This window comes from Salmo trutta, chromosome 25 (assembly GCF_901001165.1).
Source record: "Salmo trutta chromosome 25, fSalTru1.1, whole genome shotgun sequence".
NCBI lineage: Eukaryota > Metazoa > Chordata > Actinopteri > Salmoniformes > Salmonidae > Salmo > Salmo trutta.
In genome coordinates, this window is record NC_042981.1 from 35,672,291 (window position 1) to 35,691,722 (window position 19,432).

Below are 19,432 nucleotides of genomic sequence, written 5' to 3' on the forward strand. Positions count from 1 at the left end.
TTGCTACGGCAGGAAAATAATCCTGCAGTAACAGGAAAGGTAAATTATTATGTGGATTGTAATTATTAAACATTTTTGTAGGGGTTGATACATTTTTCATAAGAGATAATCAATTCAAATTTCAAAGTAGAAATGATTTCAGAAGCCTTTTTAAACCTCAAATACACTACAAGTTCTCCTGCAACAGGGTGGTCAAATTAAGATCCTTCATCTGTATTTATGATAGACATTGTGTTCATAATGTTTGCGAAACAAATTTACTTGAAAGTGTTTCCATAGTTACCAAAGTAGGCTATTTCAGTAGCTTAATTAGGTCAAAAGGAGTATGATAATCTTGGCTGCAATAAGACTGTGATTCCTGGCAATTTGATAAGGCTGTTCGATTTCATGTTTTGTGTATGAATGCTTCCATACAACCCTCAGTCTTTAACAAAACATTTGGACTGAGTTTGAACCCAGTTACCCACCCACCAACCTGCCCACGCAGGAATGTAGCCTACATGTTTCCATCAAGAAAAATAACAAGCTGATCTGTCACTGCTGTGTCATCTTTAATCTCTCCTTTAAAAGAAAGTGGAGGAATTGAGAGAATTGACAGCAGAGTTTTGTTCAATTCCAGGTCATGTTCAAGTGTAGGCCATGGCCTCCTGGGGGACTTGTCAGTTTGGCTGTGTGTAATTGTGTCTCCTTGCCTCCATTATCTGTTGCAGAAATGCATTTTTGACAGTCGCTTATATGGGATATGACTAGCAAAGCAACATCTGATAATTTTCTAATGTATCTTCATTGTCAATTTTACACTGCATTTGAAGCAAGTGTAAAATGTGTGATTATTCCCATCACTGGCTCATTGCATTACCACTTACTACACCATGTCCAGCTATTGAGCAGATAGATCTGCAGTGAGAATCAGCTTTGGTTATTTATACCGCTTGACATTGAAAATGTGGGCCAATCTGAATACCAGGGGTGGATTGCCCATCTGGCAATTCTGGCAAATTCCAGATGGGCTGGTCTAAATTGACATACACAAAACATATTTTTTTAAATATAAAAATAAATAAGTGACAAGGTGACGTAGCCGGCAGCCGGCCTGTTAAGATGTATTTTGAATTTTTTTGGGCTGGCCCAACTTGCGATCTGATCAACCAAAGGCTCATTATAGATTAATATAACAGAAATTGTGCAAAATAGACCTGGTCCGACTCTGTCATCAGCTAGACAGCAAAGATCATGGATCGTAAAAACGGAAAGGGTGCCTATTCATGGGTTGCATATTTCGTCACAATATTGTTTTGAACATTAGTTTTGGACTGATGCCCGACATAGCATTCTACTCAATGCATCGTCAATGAGCACTGACAAAGATTTCATCAAAAATACTTTACAGTGGCTTGGAAATACAATGGCATTCAAAAGGAGGCAAATAATTAGTAGAAAAACAATTTGATGTCACCAGATTGACTTTAGGCGCAGTATAACATTTGCTAGCTAGCAGGCTAAGATTGATGGGAGGCCACCAGATTTTAGATAGCTAACGTTAACATATTTTTTACGAACTTTGCTAGTTAATGACAACATTGCCATCTGTCTAAAGTAAATTTGACAACATGATAATGCTGGCAAAGTTGTTTCCTACTAAATATTTGACTACTTTAGAAATGGCATCATATTTCCAGACACTATAGTGTAATTTAGAATAAACAGTAGCTAGTTATCCTCTGTCCAGTATGACTGGGCTTATCACCACTTTAGGGCACCACTATGGCGCCACCGATAGTGGGCAGTTTGAGAACGTTCATAACGATGGCATGACGTAACTTAGTGACAAGAGGTGCAACCTATAAATGCAACCTATAAATAAATAGAAAAACCAATTGTTTTGGTTCGAGTGTCTTCGTTAAAAGTTTAAATATGAGCACTATACACGCTGCGCTTTGGTCTACTCATTTCGACGCCTGTGACAGAACTACCCACCACAAGAAGACCAAGCAGCGTGCACTCTCCAGGAGGAGGAGCGGGACCAAGCAGTATGGCTCAGAGGAGTGGACCTGGGAGGAGATCCTAGATGGGGCAGGACCCTGGACAAGGCCTGGGGAGTATCGCCGTCCGCAATGGGAGATAGAGGCAGCAAAGGCGGAACGGCGATACTGGGAGGAATGGCTAGGCAAGCAACAGGAGGCCGAGAGGCAGCGGCAAAAAAATTTTTTGGGGGGGGCACATGGGTAGATTGGCGAAGATGAGGTTAAGACCTGAGCCAACTCCCCGTGCTTACCGTGGGGAGCGAGTGACCGAGCAAGCACCGTGTTATGCGGTGATACGCACTGTGTCGCCAGTGCGTACTCACAGCCCGGTGTGCTCGGTGCAAGCTCCTCACCATTGCCGTGCTAGAGTTGGCCGGCAGCCAGGGAGAAGTGCACCAGCTCAACATATCTGGTCTCCAGTGCGTCTCTTCGGCCCAGGTTATCCTGCACCTGCTCTACGCACGGTACCCCTCATTCACCAGCACAGCCCAGTTCGTCCTGTACCAGCGCTCCGCCCTTGCCGGGCTATAGTCAACATCGAGCCAGGACGGGTTGTGCCAGCCCTCAGTAAGCTTCCAAGGCCCAGTATACCCTGTGCCTGCTCCGCACACTCTCCCTCCAGTGCGCCACCATAGCCCAGTAAGTCCTGTGCCTGCTCCGTGCACTCTCCCTCCAGTGCGCCACCATAGCCCAGTACGGCCGGTGCCTGCTTTGAGCACGCGGTCCTCAGTGCGTCTCCCCAGTCTGGTGAGACCGGTTCCAGCTCCCCGTAGGAAGCCTCCAGTGATAATCAATGGTCCGAAGCCTCCAGTGATAATCCATGGCACGAAGCCTCCAGTGATGATCCATGGCCCGGAGCCTGTAAGGATGATCCATGGCACGAAGCCTCCAGTGATGATCCATGGCCCGGAGCCTGTAGGGATGATCCATGGCATGAAGCCTCCAATGATAATCCATGGCCCGGAGCCTCCAGTGATGATCCATGGCACAAAGCCTCCAGTGATGATCCACGGCGCGGAACCAGTAGTGATGATCCATGGCACGGAGCCTGCAGCGAAGGTCCCCAGTCTGGAACCTACAGCGATGCTCCTCAGCCCGGAGCCTCCAGCGACGCTCCTCAGCCCGGAGCCTCCTGCGACGCTCCTCAGCCCGGAGCCTCCAGCGACGCTCCCCAGTCCGGAGCCTCCAGCGACGGTCTGCAGCCCAGAGTCTTCAGCGACGGTCTGCAGCCCAGAGTCTTCAGCGACGGCATGCAGCCCCGAGTCTTCAGCGGCGGCCTGCAGCCCAGAGTCTTCAACCAGAGCCGCCGCCAATTATAGATGCCCACCCGGACCCTCCCCAATAGGTTCAGGTTTGCGGCCGGGAGTCCGCACCTTTAGGGGGGGGATACTGTCACGCTCTGACCTAGTAGAGCTGTGTTTTCTCTGTTTAGCTAGGCCAGCGTGTGATAGGTGGGTGGGCATTCTATGTTTTGTTTTCTATGATTTGGCCGGGTATGGTTTCCAATCAGAGGCAGGTGTCTATCGTTGTCTCTGATTGGAAGCCATACTTAGGTAGCCTGTTTTTCCTTTGTTTTTTGTGGGTAGTTGTTTTCCGTTTTGTCAGTGTACCTTACGGAACTGTTGTCAGTCGTTTTATTGTTTTGGTTCGAGTGTCTTCATTAAAAATTTAAATATTAGCACTATACACACTGTGCTTTTGTCACGTCCTGACCAAACTACAATGACAAATAACCCCTTTTACTGGTCAGGACGTGACAGCTTTGGTCTACTCATTTCGATGCCTGTGACAACTGTGAATGACTTTATAAGATGATAACTCGTGATTTGGGTCCAACCAAATCATGGCCTGGTGCCACCAACTGTAAAAGTTAGTGGCACCAGTGACACCAGGGGAAAAGGTTAGTCTGTAGCCCTGTAATAGTAATGAAAGCTGAGGGTTGGTGATGAGTCAGGTGATGATTCAGGGGATCACATATGACAGGCACTAATTTGTAATATAGCCTAAGCCATTTGCTTGGGTTTTATAATGTATAAGGATTAAGCAGACAGACAGACTTGTTTTTTTTTCAATTATTTTATGTCACCTTTATTTAACCAGGTAGGCCAGTTGAGAACAAGTTCTCATTTACAACTGCGACCTGGCCAAGATAAAGCAAAGCAGTGAGACAAAAACAACAACACAGAGTTACACATAAACAAACGTACAGTTAAAACACAAAAGAAAAGAAAAATAGAAAAATCTATGTACAGTGTGTGCAAATGTACTGTAGAAGAGTAGGGAGGTAAGGCAATAAATATTTACAATTTAGCATTAACACTGGAGTGATAGATGTGCAGATGATGATGTGCAAGTAGAGATACTTTACCTAGCAAAGACTTATAGATGACCTGGAGCCAGTGGGTTTGGCGACGAATATATAGTGTGGGCCAGCCAACAAGAGCATACAGGTCGCAGTGGTGGGTAGTATATGGGGCTTTGGTGACAAAACGGATGGCACTGTGATAGACTACATCCAGTTTGCTGAGTAGAGTGTCGGAGGCTATTTTGTAAATGACATCGCCGAAGTCAAGGATCGGTAGGATAGTCAGTTTTACGAGGGTATGTTTGGCAGCATGAGTGAAGGAGGCTTTGTTGCGAAATAGGTAGCCGACAGACACAGAGAACAAAAGAAGCACAGAGTGACAGCAGAGAAGATGCTGAGACAGATAGACAGCACAACAGGGAGTTAAACAAAATGGCTAGAGCAGAGGCCCAATTATAGTGATGAGTTGTATCTCCAGTGTGTTGTTACATATTTCTATTGGTTTTAAACATGAGCTTGTTAAACAAGGGGAGGACCATGTCTTGCCAGTCACTGGTACAGGAATGGTTGAGAAACGCTGTACTGGCCTGCCAATGTTATGGGTCAGCACGACTGCCTGTGTCTAAGTAGGATGTGTAGGGTCAGGGTGTAGGGTCCCTCCAGGTGTAGGGTCCCTCCTTCCGCCCCCTCAAAAGTTGTCAATGACCTCCTCACCTCTGCTGATGCTGGTGCCCTAAACATTCTGATTCTCCTCGACCTGAGTGCTGTGTTTGATACAGTGAGCGATCAGATCCTCCTCATCAGGCTTGAGGGTCTAGGTGTTGAAGGATCTGCACTGTCCTGGCTACAATCATACCTCACAAACCGGACCCACTACATCTCCCTCAATTGCCACACCTCAGATTCAGCTGCAGTTACACAGGGTGTCCCCCAGGGCTCTGTGCTAAGTCCCTTACTCTTCGTCATCTACATCAGCCCCCTTGGTCAGATCCTCCGTCACTTCAAACTTGACTTCCACTGCTATGCCGATGACACTCAGTTCTACAACAGCACCAAATCCCTCCCCAACCAATCTCTGATCCACATTGAATCCTGCCTCTCTACAATAAAAACATGGATGCAACAAAACTTACTCAAGTTTAACAGTGATAAAACGGAACTCCTCATAGGCACCAAATCCAACCTCACCAAAACTGGCAACCTCACCATTGACACCACTGTCTCTTCCTCTCCCCACGTCTCTTCCTCTCCCCACACATGCAACCTTGGTGTCATCCTGGACTCCACCCTCGCCTTTGACCACCACATAAGACAGACTGTCAAATCCTCATTCTTCCACCTCTGCAACAATGCCAAAGTCTCCCATCCTCTCCCATCCTGCCGCTGAAACCCTCATATATGCATTAATCTCTTCCTGTCTTATTGACCACTGCAACTCAGTACTCTCCGGCAAACAACTCAAGCTCTCTCCATAAGATCCAAATGGTTCAAAACTCTGCAGCCCAAGTCTTCACCCACGCTAAGTCCTGGCAGCACATCACCCCTTTCCTTTGTGAACTCCACTGGCTCTCTGTCTCCCAACGCATTGATTACAAGACCCTCCTTCTGACCTACAAAGCCCTTCACGATCTTGCCCCCCTCTTACCTCTCAGACCTTTTTCTCCCCTACCAACCCACACGTGCACTCTGCTCCACCACAGCAGGCCACCTTGTCATCCCCAGGACGAAGCTCCAGAGCTCCGGCGACATGGCCTTCTCCAGGGTTGGTCCTAGGCTCCGGAACTTCCTCCCTCTGTGACTCTGAGTCCATCACCATCTTTCAGTCCTTTCTAAAGCCAGCCCCACCTCTTTGACAAGGCCTACCCTTAAGCCCCCCCTCCCACACACACACATACAAGCAAAGAAATACACTACAAAGACACTCCTCTCTCCATCATACTGAGCATATGAGTTGGCAGCGTGCGCATTGATCTGGGCTGGTGTGGATAAAGTGCCTGGGCCGAATTCTTGTCCTAGCCAGCCCATGCCACACAGGGAAAATAAATGGGCTCCAGGAGCAGCAAGTCTGTGACAACCTGATAAAACGTTAAAGCGTGCAAGCTCCTTGGGGATCCGCTGTCTCTATATTAGAAAACACACTCTGCCTGACTATTACTCCCTTGTTCAACCTATATTAGAGTGGCCTCCATACTGAACCAATATGTCTCTGCATAATGCAGAGGAGTGGACAGTCTCATGTCTGCTGTAACCTCTGAATCATATTTGTCTAATTATGTAATACATGCCTGTTGATTATTATTGTCTATATTTGATCATTCAAATGAAATGTAGGTAGGTTTTTTTGTCCAGTGGAGAGATTTGCCATGATATTTCACGCACATTCTGTGTTACAGCCTGAAACAATTATCTTGAAATAGGATTTCTGTGTAGGTGACTAACAAGCATGTATCATGTCAAAGCCCACTGTTTCCTGCCTGTGGCATTCTCACCTTTAGCTGCATGCTCAAACAGACACATATGCCTTCCGTAAATATGCTTTGAAACTTGAAACTAATAGGTCATAGTATTATTTATTTTAGAAAAATATACTATCAGTAGCATTACCATTATATAGCCTATATCATCATCACTTGATGGTGATTGTGTAGGGTTTTAGTAGCATAATGGGGAATGGGGTTGTGAACACTGCTGATGCTGGCTATTGTTCAGTCAGTCAGTCATGGATCTGTAGCAGGATGAGATCATGCTTTCTGTGTCCTGAGGTCTAACAGTGATGTGAATAGAGTCTGACAAGCATCTCTGCTACTCAAGGAGAGACTGGTGATGTGCAATAAGGGGATTGTTTGCTCTGAGTGATGATAATCAGTTAATGGGGGGTTGGTCATAAATGGGTTTAAATGTGTCATCAGTGAGATGTATTATTATTATTATGATTTTTTTATTTATTATTATTGTAGCTTTTTTATGGCTTCGGGCTGGTATGACGATAGGATGTTATTTTGTCCTTTATTATTAATGGTGGATCATCATAGGATCATCGTCATTGTATGCTGTTTTCATTCCTAGCCATCCTCCTGTGCCTCGCTCCGCGCTGAATCAAACACTTCTATAGCCAAACGGGGACTTACGGTGACATGACTGTAAGGCCAATTCACCAACCCCAAGTGCGTCCCGCTATTTTGAGTAAAATGTCAAAACGACGGGGGCTGTAGCGTAATTTCTGCACAGCGCATTGTTGTGAATGAGGGACAGGGTGACGTCAGCGCTCGAATGTCAACAATGTAGCTCCTGGGAGAAGGCGTTTCATAATCGATACAAACAGCAGAGGAGGCTGCACGCTGTTTTTCAAAGGGACAAAAACCGTAACATTCACTGAATAGCAATTGTAATAGTGTAACCACACTTTTACACGTTCTAAAACTAAATATTGATGACTATTGAAAAGCACGCGGTTTCAGCAGTTTGGAGGGGGTGCTGCTGAAGTCACCATGTGGAACCATTCTAATTTGTAAGAGACCAACGGAGCGCTGACGTGCAAGAAAACGGGAAAGTTACGGTGAGCTTATTACTGCTTATTACCTATAACTAATTACATTATGACTTTGGTTTAAAGTGCGTTCCTTTTCCCGATTGCATGGTTCAATTTGCAGTGATTGTTTTATACTGACGTTGCCGCGCATTGCATTACATTTCCCATAAGTTCTTTGTTGACATCAAATCATATGCATACGTAAATGCATAGAGACGCGTGTATTTTTGATTTTTTTTTACTTTGTTAATCAGCATAGCGAACGAATATCCTTCATTTGGCTGTACCTTGAAGTGGTCGTCCCATTGTGCAGAACGGTGACAGTGCGCTTTGTTGTGGGGGGGCATGTTTTCGAACGGTCAAAGCGCAGAGGGTGGGTGGTCGCTGCGTGGTCAACATGACTCGAGCTTCCATAACGATGAGGGGCACTGTCATTTTGCGGAAAGGGGGGCAGAGAGGGACAAAGGATCACATCTCGTAGCTCTTATTCCCGCCCTTGGCCGCGCTAGAAGGACATTTTATTAACGTTTTTCAACGAATTAGTGACTTGCAATCATGCAATATAGATTTTTACTCACAAAAAACGGGAAATAAATTACACATTGACAATTTTTGTTTCACGGCTAGATGTCACTCTGCTCCCCACGTGTTAGGCAACAAACACCAATTACAGCTGACAATAAATCTTAACATATGTAGATGAATGTCTGAAATTATTCTTTTTAAATTATCAATTATTGAATGTCCTAATCTTATTTTTTGGGATTAATTGCATTGATTGATTAATTTGATTTAATATAAGGGATTTCGTTTCAGTGCCATGCATGAATCTCGTCTACCCCTTCTGGCCATCTAATAATATTGTAATCTTTCAATCTGGAATGTGGTGTCACTCGCACTCCCTGACCTGTTACTTGAGCAGTCTTTGAACAGCTGCCTCTTTGTTTTAATCTAATCATACTAAGGTCATTTGCTTTCCCTTATCTTTCCTTGTTTATGGTCTTACATGACCGGGAAAGGCGGATTTGGGTGCAACAGCAACTCAAGGACTTGAGAGTGGAACATGTTTTGCACAGCATATGATTCCGAGGAAGCAGATTTGCATCATTGTTTTGAAATTAAAGGATAGAGTGAGGGACAGGGGGCAAGGAGGAGGTGGGACTTGGACGACCCTGAGTTGTTGTCAGTCTGCCAGAGCTAGTCAATGAACACATTCAACCATGCATGGGGAAGCTAGCAACATGCACACAGCCACGCACCAGGATCATGTCCTAAATTGAATAGAACGTGGCATGTGAGAGATGACTTGTGAACAGTGGCGTGTATTCATGGATGCCAAGTGAAGCCAGGTTTCCCCCCAAAATTGACCAATAAAATCATTTATCTTTCGTCTCTGTGTGTTTCATAATGTTTCATCAATTCGCAGGCGGCTGAATGTATCTCACCGGAGAAAGCATTCGAGCGAGCGAAACAGCGCCCCTCGGTCTTTGTATGTGTTTCAGCCCATCATTTCGTATTATTCTGTACATAAATCCGAGACACTACATTTAGTATGATATGTTTTGTATGGTATGTATTAATTTGTGGATTTCCATAACCCATTTTTTTATGATAAATTACAATTAGTATTGTATGTTACGAATTTGCTAAATGTATAATATGTTAAACATTAGCAAAACGTATGATATGTAACGATTTTTGCAAAATGTATGATATGCTACGAATTCTAGTAGGTGGCCCGCTAACGTTAGCTATGGGTCAGGGTTAAGTTTAGGATTTAGGTTAAAGGGTTAAGGTTAGCTAAAATACTAAGTAGTTGCAAAGTAGCAAGTAGTTGAAAAGCTGCTAATTAGCTAAAGTTGTCCGTGATGAGATTCGAACTTGCAACTTTGGGGTTGCTAGATGTTCGCGTTATACACCCACCCGTGGTGCTGTAATAGTGGCGCCAGCTCCTGTTTTCTTTGCGACTTTCAGTAACTCCATGGTTCTAAATCAATAGTTGTTTAGTGGTCCGAAAATGTCGAAAACATTAACTTGCTTGACCATGCTGTAGGTCATTTAACTGTTTGTTACATGCAATATGCTTTGTGGACTTCACCGGACAGAGGTTGCTCTATAGTTTTGTGATGAAACAAAGGTGTGGTTGAATTTATTATGCCATTGTGTCTTCTTATTGTCTCGGCCTCAGGCCTATATATCACGGCAAGGCATATGAACTAACAGGTTATAGAGCAAACAACGCAATTATCACAACACATAGGTTGTAATATGGCTTTTTTGGGGGGCTTTTTTTCTGTGATTTTACCCATGAATGGCTACTGCTTGTGAAAGTGAAATATTCAGCATAGCTGCTACAGCATTTTATGAATGCATCAAAAACAAGTCTGAACCTAACCTAACCTTTTTTTTTTTACTTCACTTTTTTTAAACAATATTCTCAATAATTTAACCTTATAACCACAAATACTACTGTAAAATGTAATGATGTTAAAATAGCAGTTATGATAGTTGAGGAGGATATAATCGTGTCAAGTGTGCAGTAGTGGTGCGTGGGTATAATAACTGAGGAAGCCAAGCCAGGAAAAATTCCATATTACAACCTATGTTGTGATAATTGCGTTGTTTGCTCTATGACCCATTCGTTCATACACCACCGGGATATACAATAAGGCCGAGGCAACAAAAAGACAACAGTCACACAGAGGCGGAGTAAATTCAACAGCACATACATTTCTTTCATCACAAAACCGGAGAGCAACATCTGTCCGGTGATGTCCATAAGGCAAATATTGCGTGGAACAAACAGTTACATGACATACATCATGGTCAAGCAAGTTAACGTTTCCGACAGTTTACTAAACCACTACTGATTTAGAACCACAGAGTTACCTCAAGTCAGCAAAAAGTAAACTGTTAAAAGTTAGCTTGCTAATTAAAGGTGAAATATGTAGAAATCGCTCCACCATTTCCTGGTTGCTAAAATTCGAATACTTCACTTAATTTCAGTTTATGTGACAAAACATGGCTGGACGACGACATTATCAACATACAGCTGGCTGGTTATACGCTGTATCGGCAGGATAGAACAGCGGAGTCTGGTAAGACAAGGGGTGGCAGACTATGCATATATGTAAACAACAGCTGGTACACGATATCTAAGGAAGTCTCAAGGTTTTGCTCGCCATGATAAGCTGTAGACCACAATATCTACCTAGAGAGTTTTCATCTGTATTTTTTGTAGCTGTCTACATACCACCACAGACCGATGCTGGCACTAAGACCTCTATCAATGAGCTGTATTCCGCCATAAGCAAACAGGAAAACGCTCATCCAGAGGCGGCACTCCTAGTGGCCGGGGAATTTAATGCAGGGAAACTTAAATCTGTGTTACCAAATTTCTATCAGTATGTTGAAAAACTCTAGACCACCTTTATTCCACACACAGAGACTCGTACAAAGATCTCCCTCGCCCCCCATTTGGCAAATCTGACCATAATTCTATCCTCCTGATTCCTGCTTACAAGAAAAAATGAAAGCAGGAAGCACCAGTGACTTGGTCAATAAAAAGTGGTCAGATGAAGCAGATGCTAAGCTACAGGACTGTTTTGCTAGCACAGACTGGAATATGTTCCGGGATTCTTCCTATGGCATTGAGGAGTACACCACATCAGTCATTGGCTTCATCAATAAGTGACCGCACATACATACCCCAACCAGAAGCAATGGATTACAGGAAACATTCGCCCTGAGCTAAAGGCTAGAGCTGCCGCTTTCCAGGAGCGGGACTCTAACCCGGAAGCTTATAAGAAATCCCGCTATGCCCTCCGATGAACCATCAAACAGGCAAAGTGTCAATACAGGACTAAGATTGAATCGTACTACACTGGCTCCGACGTTTGTCAGATGTGGCAGGGCTTGCAAACCATTACAGACTACAAAGGGAAGCACAGCCGAGAGCTGTCCAGTGACACAAGCCTACGACGAGCTAAACTACTTCTGCCGATGTGAGTAAGACCTTTAAACAGGTCAACATTCACAAGGCTGCAGAGCCAGACGGATTACCAGGACATGTACTGCGAGCATGAACTGACCAACTGGCAAGTGCCTTCACTGACATTTTCAACCTCTCCCTGTTCGAGTCTGTAATACCAACATGTTTTAAGCAGATCACCATATTCCCTGTGCCCAAGAACACCAAGGTAACCTGCCTAAATAACTACCAACCCGTAGCACTCACGTCAGTAGCCATGAAGTGCTTTGAAAGGCTGGTCACGGCTCACATCAACACCATTATCCCAGAAACCCTAGACCCACTCCAATTTGCATACCGCCCTAACAGATCCACAGATGATGCAATCTCTATTGCACTCCACACTGCCCTTTCCCACCTGGACAAAAGGAACACCTATGTGAGAATGCTATTCATTGCTCAAAGCTCAAAGCTCATCAACAAGCTAAGGACCCTCGGACTAAACACCTCCCTCTGCAACTGGATCCTGGACTTCCTGACGGGCCGCCCCCAGGTGGTAAGGGTAGGTAGCAACACATCCGCCACGCTGATCCTCAACACAGGGCCCCTCAGGGGTGTGTGCTCAGTCCCCTCCTGTACTCCCTGTTCACTTATGACTGCATGGCCAGGCACAACTGCAACACCATCATTAAGTTTGCCGATGACACAACAGTGGTAGGCCTGATCACCGACAATGATGAGACAGCCTATAGGGAGGAGGTCAGAGATCTGGCCATGTGTTGCCAAGACAGCAACCTCTCCCTCAATGTGATAAAGACAAATGAGATGATTGTGGACTACAGGAAAAGGAGGACCGAGCACGCCCCCATTCCCATCAACGGGGCTGTAGTGGAGCAGGTTGAGAGCTTCAAGTTCCTTGGTGTCCACATCACCAACAAACTAACACGGTCCAAGCACACCAAGACAGTCATGAAGAGGGCACGACAAAACCTTTTCCCCCTCAGGAGACTGAAAAGAGTTGGCATGGGTCCTCAGATCCTCAAAAGGTTCTACAGCTGCACCATCGAGAGCATCCTGACTGGTTGCATCACTGCCTGGTATGGCAACTGCTCGGCCTCCGACCGCAAGGCACTACAGAGGGTAGTGCGTGCAGCCCAGTACATCACTGGGGCCAAGCTTCCTGCAATCCAGGACCTCTATACCAGGCGGTGTCAGAGGAAGGCCCAAAAAATGTCAAAGTCTCCAGCCACCCTAGTCATAGACTGTTCTCTCTGCTACCGCATGGCAAGCGGTACCGGAGGGCCAAGTCTAGGTCCAAGAGGCTTCTAAACAGCTTCTACCCCCAAGCCATAAGACTCCTGAACATCTAATCAAATGGCTACCCAGAATATTTGCATCCCCCCTCTTTTACGCCGCTGCTACTCTTTGTTATTATCTATGCATGTTCACTTTAATAACTCTATCTACATGTACGTACAGATTACCTCAATTACCTTGACTAACCGGTGCCCCCGCACATTGACTCTACCGGTACCCCCTGTATATAGTCTCACTATTGTTATTTTTCTGCTGCTCTTTAACTACTTGTAACTTGTATTTCTTATTCTTATTTGTATTTTTTAAACTGCTTTGTTGGTTAGGGGCTTGTAAGTTAGCATTTTACTGTAAGGTCTAAACCTGTTGTATTCAGCACATGTGACAAATACGATTTGATTTGATTGATTTTATTTGAAACAAGCAATGTGTAGAGAATCATTGTAATCTAAACCTCTGTGAAATTTATTTTCAATAACCAAAAATATTGTATTTTCAGCTGGTTGAATCTGGTGTACAAAACCAAAAGTAAAAGACACAAAAACAAAACTTAAGAAAGGGAAGCATAGAAATAGCGCACATAGAACGGATCTACCGCTTCTTAGACTTGCTTTCAATGACAGATCTATAGCTCACATTTCCATGTGAATTTGGTTGGGTTGCCCAAAAATGTACATATATCAGCTTTAAACTGAGCATACTAGGCAACATCTAGGCTAGGGTTACATATTGAACTTTAGTTGAGCTCAGCTCAACGCTGATTGGCTAATTATTTGATATATTTTTTTATCAAGGGAAATCAAATGCTTGCAAAACATCAATCAATCTAAGGCTATGGTGGTAACATGTCATACTCTTTTTGTCCAGACAGCATCAGATACATGGGCTACACATACTGAAACAGAGGGGTGCTGTTTCCCTCACTCGGATGATTTCTCTGGTGAGATAGATTCAGCGAATTGAAGGAAAATGATTAAAACACAGAGACGAAAGATAATAATATATTTTTTTAAAGTAGATATGGCATCCATGAATACACAACACTGCAAGTGTGGCTTGTCTTCTACTTCAGTAACTTCGAATGAGTAAGTGTGTAGTGGGCAGGTTCAGGTTGGTGATTTGCATCCTGTGACAGACATACATGTGGTTGGGAGGAGAGTGAAACACACTTCCTGTGCTGTGTATGTACGGAGGCGTTTTGTCACTGTCACTCGCTTAAATAACAGGATTCACTTGTGGTAACTTCTCACTGCCTTGTCATATCAGCAACACATCCAAGATATGTGGACATGCACTGTACAGAAAAGCAAAATCAGTAGCGTTTTGACAGTCACATTTATAGTGGAAATTGTAGATTGTGTCTAAATTAAGATTAAAGGTGCAATAGGCAGAAATCGCTCCACCTTTTCCTGGTTGCTAAAATTCTAATAGTTCCCCTAATTTCAGTTTATGTGACAAAACAAGCAGGTGCAATGTAGTGAATCATTTTATCATCTAAACCGCTGTGAAATATCTTTTCCATCACCCAAAATATTGTATTTTCAGCTGTTTGAAGCTGATGTACCAAACCGAAAGTTAAAGACGCAAAAACAAAACTTAAGAACGGGAAGCATAGAAATAACGCACATAGAACAGATATACCGCTTCTTAGACTTGCTTTCAATGAGAATGACAGATCTGTAACTCACAGATTCTATGTGAATTTGGTTGGGTCGCCCCAAAAATTGCATATTGCAGATTTAAGATTAAGATCACTTTATTTGTCCAATTGTATCAAGCTCAAACAGAAATGTTACTTCTGCTTTGGGGTGGAAGATAGCCTAGTGGTTAAAGCATTGGTCCTGTAACTGAAAGGTTGCTAGATTGAATCCCTGAGCTGACAAGGTAAAAATCTGTTGTTCTATCCCTGAACAAGGCAGTTAACCATTGTAAATAAGTATTTGTTCTTATTAACTGACTTACCTAGTTAAATAAAGGTAAAAAAAATATCCCAGCCTCTCAGAAAGATACACATGGAACAGGGTGCCACTATTCTATGGGGCCCATGGAGCAGTTGTTTTGGGGGGTTAAGTGCCTTGCTCAAGTCCACAACAGCAGGTGATGGTATCTAAGATTTGATACCAGCAACCCTCCGGTTGCCAGCTCACTTCCTGCCAGATTTTTCTTGTCAGACCTGGCATTTGAACTGGCAACCTCCCGGTTGTCTCTCAAACCACTATGCTATCTGCCGGCTGCCGACCTGTATTTTTTCACATCGTAATAAGAATAAATAGGACTAGCTGAACTGAATGCAGGTCTATTTTCATCTTAGATTTGTCATGTGAGGACATTGCCAGAGGGTGTTTTGTGTGTGTTTGTCCACCTTTGTGTCTGTATACGCCTGTGTGTCTGTGTCCGCTTGTGTGTGTGTTTCTGCTGCGTTTTTATGTGTGCGTGTGTGTGCCTGTCATATTCCACTCATAGTCAGTGTTTCCCTTAGGATTTATTTCAGCAGCGGTTGCAAATTTAGCGTAGGGGAGAAACACTATAACTAATTGAGAGGTCTACCATTACTTGTTACTTTTGTGAATTTTCATTATCCTTTCCTCATGAGGGAGAGAAATTAGAAAATATCTTAAAGATATGTGGGTTTTTGGTAACGGAATATCAAGGCACAAGGCAATGTTTCTTAAACTTATAGAAGGCAGAAACATTTCTCCTAAACTAAATATAAGTGTTGATATTAGCTGGCAGGGGTCTTTACTTCAACATTATTCTGTTTTGATGTATTTCTTATACCTTTTAAGACTTTTTCTGGTAGATGTTTTCTAAGACTCTTTTCCTTCTGTTTGACCAGAATCAAAGCCTTTGCTTATTCCTAGTTTATAGGATGGAAAATTGTTGAAAAATGTATACAGTATATGCCTTAATTTTCAAAAATATTGACTCTTAGCTTGCATTTGACAGCCAATTTGACATGCTCCTATGTACTTCACATGTTGGTGCTCATTGGCCCTTTTACATGGAAATAGACAATTACATTATGTATGGTGAAGCCCTGTGAGGCATTTCTCGGTGCTGTCACACAGAGGGAGAACGTCTGTATGATAGACAGACAGTGGCACCAATGCATTGGATTCAACTCCACTGGAGAAAGACAGTACAGAATCTACCGTTACCCATGCGGAATCTATCCATACGAGACATCACCTCGTATGTTATTCTTCCACACACTGTCTGGCAGGCAGTATTGAAGCACAGCCCCCTAGTATGTACAGAGTACAGATAGTGCTGTGAGGTACATGTATAATTTAAAGTGTAGAGCGTAGTGAAAGTCAAGTGCGGGTATGACTGAGTGTATCAGGATTCCTGTCTCTTTGAGAGGTTTGCTGAGGTGCAGGAAAAGCAGTCGGAGCGACGCCTCACCACCTCCTCTCCTCTCCCCATTATCACTCCCATCAATCCGTCCAAGGTGATAAGGACAGACTGTCTCTGGGGACGCCTGAGTGCCAGAGCGCTCCAGGGCAGACAGACCAAACCGTGGAGAGAGGCTGTAGATGAATATCCCTCTCTTTCTATCTATCACTTTCATTGTCTTTTTCTTTCTGTTTTCTCTATCTTTAGCTTTCCCTCCTTTATGTACCTTTATTATGCTTTATATCTGTCTCTCTCTCTTTCTCTCTCTTTCTCCTCCATTAACATATTGTCTGTGAATGCAGTAGAGGGTTTAATGGTGCTCAAGCAGCGGTGTCTGTCATGTGATTCTATTTCACACCTGGATCCCGTGATTTTTCATCATGACTGTCAGCAAACCTGCATCGAAACCTATATTCCATCAAATTCCTATATGAAATAAAATGTTGTTTTTTTTTAATGCAAAATGTATGGAAGTGCACACATTGATAAAAACGTATTGACCTTTTGTGCTATTTCTTATGAAACGTGAATCGCCCATAAGTTTGAAAAAAAATCGAGATATGATTTTTAGGCCATATCCCCCAGCCCTACTAGCACAGCAGAAATGTGCATTTTTATCAAAGTGTGAAAGGATGCATACATCCTATGTCCTGATGCATGCAGTTCCCTCCCACTGGGCACAGACTGGTTGAATCAACGTTGTTTCAATGCAATTTGTCAACGTATTGTGATGTGGAATCTGTGTGGAAAATACATTGGATTTGAAAAAAAGTCATCAATGTATCAATTATTAATTTGTATACAAACTGGAATTAAAGCCAGACTAAGTCAGTGGGACAGATGGAACTATCTAAGCAGAAGATACATCAAGTGTTGATATTTGGTTGCGTTGACAACCAAACAATTCAATATCACTTTTGAAATGCAATAAATAGCCTAATAAGTTGCCGACAAGTTAACAAATTATATGTTGGAGTTACGTCTCGAACTCAACCACAAATAAAAGTTAAAGAATGTGATTAAGCCAGTGGCTCAGATGGAACTAACCAAGCAATAGATATATCTCATTTAAAAGTTGTTATTTGGTTGCCTTGTCAACCAAACACAACTCAATATTACTTTTGTAATACAGCAAATAACCTAAAGTTAAGGTTATCTTACAAATTAATGTAACATTGGGTCAGTAACAGAAAGGTTGCTGGATGGAGTCCCCGAGCTGACAAGGTGAAAATCAGTCGTTCTGCCCCTGAGCAAGGCATTAACCCACTGTTCCCTGGGCACCGAAGACGTGGATGTCGATTAAGGCAGCCCTCCGCACCTCTCTGATTCAGAGGGGTTGGGTTAAACGCGGAAGACACATTTCAGTTGTACAACTGACTAGGTATCCCCCTTTCCCTAACACATCCATGGCCACATTTTGAGGTTACTGTAACTATACATTTCTTCTTATGTAATCATATAAGGCGTGCATGTTCAACATAGCATGCATAGGTCTTCGCAGGTCTGTGGAGATCTTCACAATTTCTGTAATAATCTGCGCAGAATCTCAAATGGCATTGATCATTTGCACCATGTACTTTTAATGTAATCACATCTCGAGTCCAGACCATTTGTTTCTGCTATTAGATGAAGCACGTTGATAACCCATTAATCTGTTGTATAAATAAACAAAATATCTGACATTGTATTCCCATTTCAACTTTGTTGTGCTTTTAAATGGTTGAATGTGCAATGATAGACATTTGGGTGGCGACTAAACCGAAAATGAGACATTGTTTTTCCATTGGAATTTGGTTGTGCTTTTAGACAGTTGAAGCATTTAGTGATGGGAGGTTCAGCTCTTTTAACCGACTCTGATCTTTTCATCTCGTTCAGTTAAAATAACAAATCTTTCGACTCATTTTGTTCATTTGAGTCAGTCATGCCCAGAGCACGACTGGTGAACGATGAACTGAAAACTCGAAAGAGTCATGATTCGACAAGCCTCTCGTTCACGTCATTCACAATAGGTGTCTTATTGGAGCTGTCATTTGTGACTGAGACTTGTACACGTGTGCTTTTAACAATGTACATTTGTTGATTGCTTGGCATACAAATGTGTTGATACATTTGAAACGAGGTCTAGTTGGGGGCCGCAACCGGACTAGATTTTGAACGACTCTTGACAGAGTGCATTGCTTGACTGCCGTGAGGGTGATAAGCGCAATGTCGTTCGGCAAACTGCAGAACCCCAACGATTCTTTCCTCGAGTTTGTTGAGGTTCTAGAGTTCGAGTGTTCGAGTGTGCTGAGCTTCTAGAAAGCTCTGTCCATCATAATATTCAATCATCAATGAATTGCATTCACTCTTGCACCATGCACAATCAATTATCAATTCTTAATATGTCTTTTTCCTCTATGCTCATGATCTATTGTCCTGCGTACATATGACAGACAGTTGGTGGTCGAAGCACATCTCTGGAGCCGCTGAGCAGGAGTAGTATCTATTAATCCCGCTGTAAGACTCTGCCAGCACTAGCAGGTCAAACGAATGACTAAAATGAACGAGTCGCTCAGAAAAACAAGTCATGACTTGCGAGTCAGTAAAAGTAGTCAGTCCAAAAGCACGAGTTGTTGGCGAACTGCACATCACTAGAAACCATAGTGATAACACATTGGACATTCAACAAACTTTTGGCTGTCTTTTTGAGTGGGTGAATATAGATTGTAATCTCATTGATCAACATCTCAATCAAATATTACCCAATTATCCATGTTGATGTGATGTGGGGTGCCCAGTGGGCTGTGCTCGTATCTGTGCCACCAGTACATCACGTTTAATAGGCATGGAACTGACAATTCATGTTCACAGCATGACAGTTGTTTTCACATTGTGGTTGAATTTTGGCGTTTCTT

The 19,432-nt window shown here is 43.3% G+C and overlaps 1 protein-coding gene across 1 annotated transcript in view; it reads left to right on the forward strand.

The window, feature by feature from the left end:
- Positions 1-7,584: 7,584 nt before the first annotated feature.
- LOC115162496 (transcription regulator protein BACH2-like) overlaps positions 7,585-19,432 on the forward strand; it is a 47,832-nt gene continuing 35,984 nt past the window's right edge. Inside the window, exon 1 of the mRNA XM_029713847.1 lies at positions 7,585-7,885. The gene's annotated coding sequence lies outside the window, so the exon portion shown is untranslated. The remainder of the gene's footprint in view (positions 7,886-19,432) is intronic.